The sequence below is a fragment of the Balaenoptera musculus genome, chromosome 14 (assembly GCF_009873245.2).
Source record: "Balaenoptera musculus isolate JJ_BM4_2016_0621 chromosome 14, mBalMus1.pri.v3, whole genome shotgun sequence".
Taxonomy (NCBI): domain Eukaryota; kingdom Metazoa; phylum Chordata; class Mammalia; order Artiodactyla; family Balaenopteridae; genus Balaenoptera; species Balaenoptera musculus.
In genome coordinates this window covers 86159018-86165009 of record NC_045798.1, presented here as the reverse complement: position 1 = coordinate 86165009, position 5992 = coordinate 86159018, and positions in this window count along the sequence as shown.

The window sequence follows — 5992 nt, the reverse complement described above, 5'->3', positions numbered from 1 at the left end:
GGCCAAACGGAACTGTCACCAGAGAGCATGCCTGCTTTTTACCTAGATACGCCTTTAAATCTTATCTTCTAAAGTTGAAGTTCACAGCACAAACTTGTTTTGATTTCAAAACATGGGGCTTTATGACCTTCAACACTGGGAAGCAAGGTCCCAACGATAAAGGGAAGGAAGAATTCCAGGCTTGGCCTCCTCCTGAATCAGTGCCACAGGCTACTGTGCAGCTGGGGACGAAAGTTCAACACGTGAATAGTCAAGAACGAGGGCCATGTCAAGGACAGGGCAGGAACTTTTCAATCCCTGTGTACTACGCTCCTGTAGCTGCCAGAACCAAGTGCCACGGGCTGGGTGGCTTAGGACAACAGGAGTTCAAACGCTCACGGTTCTGGAGTTAGAACTCAAGGTGCCAGCAGGGCCGCACCCCCTCCGAAGGCTCCAGGGGAGGGTCCCTCCTGCTCTTCCCTCGGGCGTGGCTGGCAATCCTCGTGTTCCTTGGCTCGTAGCGGCATCCCTGTCACCTGTGCCTCTGTCTTTACCTGCCCTTCTCCTGGGCATATCCCTGCCTCTTCTAAGAAGGACTAGGCAGTGGCTTTGGGGACCACCCCATCCAGTAGGACCTGATTTTAACTAATTACATCTGCAAAGGTCCTCCTTCCAAGTAAGGTCACATTCCGAGGTTCCAGGAGGACATGGATTTGGGGCCATTATCTGACCCAGTACACTCTGTTAGTCTCTTGTCACTAATATTCTCTTATTTGCTTATTTAATAATTATCATTTGACTCACTTGAACATAAGCTGCATGACAACTGGGACCTGGTCTTCCTATGTCCCAGGTCCCCAAGAGCCTAAGCTGTGCCTGTCACAGAACAAGACCAAGTCCAGCCAGTATTTACTGAATAATTACATGCATAGCCTTGAAGGACACCAAGAGTAGTTGATTTTCACTAATGTAACTAGTTCTACTTCAACACTGTGTAGAAAATGCAGAATCTGTCTACTAATAAAACTATTCCAGCTGTAAACCTGAATAAGGGAAAAAGTGCATGTCAAGTTTGGGCAGACTTTTCCCTCCCGGCAGACCCCCAAACACCCACATGTGCACCTCTGTTCACTGATCTGCCTGCCGGGAGTCCCCTCCAGCCTCCCAGCTCTCCATCAGCAAAGCCATGCCAGCTGCTCCAGGCTCACGGGGACCCCCCTCTGCATCCCACGGAGCCCAGAGCCTGCACCTCGCCAAGTGCCGCTCCCCTTCCTCCCTGAGTGACTGCAGACTTGCTCTTGTTCCCTGATGCCCTCAACCTCACTGTGATGGGTCTGACTGACATATTTACACATCTTGCTCAATCATCACTGTCTGTTTTCAAACTGAAGACTCATTTCTGTCTTTTTTTATTCTGTAAAATGCCTAGTAATTCTCTAATATCACTGTTACCTGAAAACTGGGTTCACCTCTTGGTGGGTGTCGAGCCAAAGGACACAACCAAGACAGAGAGTGGGAGAAGGAAGGATTTATCACTTGCAGCGAGTAAGGAGAACATCAGGGATATTTCCCAAAGCAGTGTCCCCCCAAACAGCAAAATTGGGAAAGTTTTAAGCTAAGGGAATATGCATATTCATGAAGGGGCTTCAGCACAGAATTGGGGCAAAGGTCACCAGAGTCCAAGTTTTAGTTGACTGAGGTCACGAGGGTCAGAAAAGGTCAACATTATCACCCCTGAGGTTCCAGTTGGTCTCGGGGTTGAGCCTTCAGGCTAATCTTTATCACTGAAACGGAACTGGGAGTCTCTACAACTGATTTATTATCTTCACTCTTTTTACTTCTCTTGCCTGATAACAGTCATTTGTTCCCACCTCCTTTCGTTCCCTTAAGATCATTAATTACGGAGACCTGTTCAAGGGCAAGCATGGTGGCCAGGCTTAGATCCCAAAATGGCTTAGGCTAAAATGGCTTCTCTTCTGTCAAAAAGCTGCATCTGGTTCTTTTCCTCCAGGGACCCCCTACCCTATGTGCTCACATTACTTCTCCACCACTTCCTTTACTCTCTTTTCTAGGACTGCTACTACAGCTGGCTTTCAGTCTCTCATATGTCCTCCAGCTCTCTTCTCTTTTCCGTCTTTTTTTCCTTTTCTCTCTGCGCTCCACTTCCTGGGTGAATTCCTCAGTCCTGCTGTCCGGCTCATGCATTCTCTCTTCGGCTGTGGCCAGTTGCCATTAACATCCTCTACGGAGTTACTGCAGTGACTAGTTTCCATTTGCAGCGTTGCTAATTGGTTGTGTTTCCTATCCATCTGTTCTTGACTCATATGTGCCCACTTGTTTTATAATTTCTTATTCTTAGTCCTTCATTTATCTCTTGAAGATTTTAAACGTACTTTGTATCCATTTTGAAGCATGTTCTACTGTTTGCATTTCAGTGGCAGTAATTCACTTCCCAGTTAATTTTGTGGATTATCTTTCTTATTGTTAGTGTTTCTAGCATACTTCAGAAATTTAACCTGCGGGCTCAACTTGAACGACGACAATTGGTTTATTCTCCTTCTCTCTGCAATGGTTTGTGCCTAGAAATCTGGGGTTACCTCCCCCTGGTGCTGCAGGACGCCCAGCCCGGGGCCAGGTCCCAGGCTGGAGGCTTGGCACTCCCCATGTGTGATGGGGGCGGCACTGTGTCTTCAGCGCGGAGACCCACCCCACCCCTGGGTTCCGAGCAGCGGCGCTGGCTCTGGCTGCCCTCTGTGCCTGGGGGGCTTTTGGTCCCTGTGACCCTGCAGGCATCTCGTTCCCAGGTGCCATGGTCCGTTTGGACCCAGAGTCCAGCAAAGCCACAGCTTCAGCCCCTACTCACCACTGTGTGTTTTGTTTTATTTCTGTTCAGTAGGGATATTTATTCTGTTTTTGAGTCTATGTCTTTTTAATTAAAACATTTAAAGTACATGTAATTGCGCTGTTTGAAGAGGATGGCAGAGAGTAAGAGTGAACTCATACTGAATCTTGATCAGAAGACCCTACCACGAATTCATCTCTATAGCCTGGCCCTGTGCCAGCCTCAGTAAACAGTCTCAACATGAAGACCCATCAGAAACGCATCCCCTCTGGGGACAGGAACCCCTCGCATCCTGGTGTGTAGGAGTTACCTACTGTCCTGTGCACTGGGCTGGGACAGGGGTGTCCTTAGGCTTCAATTCCCTGGCTCCAGTGTTTCTCCATCTGCCCCAAGACAGTGAGACTAAACGTATAACAGCTTGTCTGGGCTCCACCACACGGACGATGTGCCCATACTTCCCTTCAGGCAGGAGCTCTGTGCTGGCTGCCCTGATGGGGTCAGAGGACCGAGGCTGGACTCACACCACCTCTTCTCTCTCCCACGACATCTCCAAGGGCCCGGCTCCCAGCACCAGTCAACAAACTCCTCCGCAGCAACCCAAGTGAGAATTAGGTTTTATAAAATACGTCTGCTCAAAAATAGGTTCCGAAATCTTTTTGGTAACTTAAACCTTTAATTTACATTAAGTTAAATGATGGGTGATCATTAAATATCCAGATCATTTCTAAGTAAGATAAAACACTGACATTTCTAAACATAAGTTTAAATTTATATACTTTTGGCTTATTACCGAGAGACTAAAGGTATTTGAGTCTGTTAGTAAATATGTTCTTTCGCCAAACTGAAAATAACCTGTACTATGAGGGAGCATATGCCCCTAGAAATTATGACATGATATGTATGTAAATTTGCTCACCTACTACAGAATGTTGTATGTGACAAACAGTTCACGATTGCCTACCTCCTAGTTTTCACTAGATGTTAATTACTAAGGGTTAAGAATTCTAGTCTTATATGTAAGTGAAACTACTAGAAATAAAAAGGGTAAAGAAAAAAATCTCTATATACAAAGTATGCAAGGATGCAAAATGTGATTTTGGTAAAAAAAAAAAAAAAGTATAAGGTATGAAGATGTGTTTTCGTTAAGGGAAAAGGAGAATAATTTTGTCCTAGTGTATAGGTTATTTAATGGTTGTTTCATTTTTTTTAAGGAGAATAAAGGACAAAAAAATAAATAGGTATAAAAAGTTGGAGAAGAGAGAGTGAGAAAAAAAAAATCTTACGTTGTGTGGTCAAGCTGGCTAAAACTAAATGAATTTATTCTAAGATTTTTGTTTTTTAAAAAAAGATCTTTAATATCAACAGTGTGCCTATGCAAAACTAGAATTCAACATTCTTACTCTGTTAAAAGGACAAGGTTTTCTTGGATTATTGCAAAAGATTTTTCTTCACCTGTTGAATAATCTGCCTAGAAAACAAAGATTCTGCACTTATCAAAATAATTTCCTGTATTTCATGTTGTTTTAATCAGCTCTTTGATTACTTAAGAAAACTGAGTCTTCTCAATATTAAAAGAACTAAAGTCTTTTTATAACTATGCAACTTTCTGAACATGCCTTTGAAATCTTTTAAGTCACTTTAGTTAGAGATAACTAAAAAAAAAAAAGAGATAAATAAGTATTGTTTCATGGTGACTTGTGATCACATTGAATCAAGTGTCTTAAACCTGTTGACATATTTGAGAACCTCCCAAAGTCAAATTTTAAATGAAATCTTTTTTGACCTAGAACCAACTTTGGGATTTTTCCAGAGGGCCCCCAGAAAATATCAAAGATTTGTTCTCTCTCCTTATAAAAACAGTGATATGAAACTAATTAGGCTTATTTGATATGTTAAGTTACATGAGAAGCATTGTCAAATAAAAGCGATGTTTAACAGGTTATATTTGTATGGGTGTATGCTACTAATATAAGTATTTCAAAATTGTGCAAAAATTCCTGGAAATTTGTCAGTGTCCTTACTGTCCAATTAATCATCATAATTCCAATTTTTATCTTAAAATGTTGTATGCCTTAGAAATAATCAAATTTCCTTGTCCACTGAGTCATTTTTTAAAATGAACTCTCACCATATCTTTAACCATGGCTATTTAAAGTCTTTTGTCATTCACAAGGAGTTATAGTTTTATTCTGATTCTTCTCTGAAAACATTTATAATCAGCTACAGGCAAGAAGCACCACGATGACATCACTTGAATTAACTTTGAGACCATGCCACTGGACTGAGCAAGGATTTCCAGAACTAATGGAAAAGCTGACGGATTCATAAAACTTGTAACCCAAGATTTAGCAAAACAAAAATCATTACATGGGACTGAATGAACTGATGAGAATGATTGCAATTTTTGTGACTTTTTGTTTGAAATATTGCTAGTTCTTTAATGTTTTGTTTCCAGGTTTAAGGAAAACGTTTTTTCTCTTAAGCTATCTGTAACTTATAGTAATCTGATAAATTGTATCTTTGTAAACAGAATTGAAACATTTATGTTTTTCTCCCTCATACCTCCAGTATTTATAAACTTTTACTGAGTGCTCTTATTTTCATGACACTGTAGTTCATATATATAAATATATATATATATATATATATATATATATATATATATATATATATATATATATATATATATGCAAATGCATAAGTTAAATAAGAATCTTTTCTCTGTATAACAGGACTAAATTGAAAACATTGGTTTATTACCAGGGCCTTGGCTGAGATGCCATATTTGAGAATGATAGGCATAGAATCAGATGTGAACGGAAGTTTTAAGGAACTAAACTTGACTTTACTGAGCCAATAAAGCCTCCTGAAAAGACAGCCTGGTGCCTTGTTACAGAGTTCCTACTCTTACAGGTGAGTAAGACAGGTCACTTTCTGGCAGACCCAGGAATCTTTAGGTATACTGGAGCCCTCAAGAAGAAGGGAATTCACCCAAATCTTGGTTATTGCAGGTCAAGTCTGATGGTGACACTTGGCTTGGCTTCCTGGCCTTGAGAAGCTTTTACAAGTCTAATCTGAGATTCCTTTTGAAAGTTCCAGTAAAGTGGACTTAAGAGCTGACATGATCAAACACTACTCTTGCAGCACTTCTGCAAATAATCAGGCCAAGTG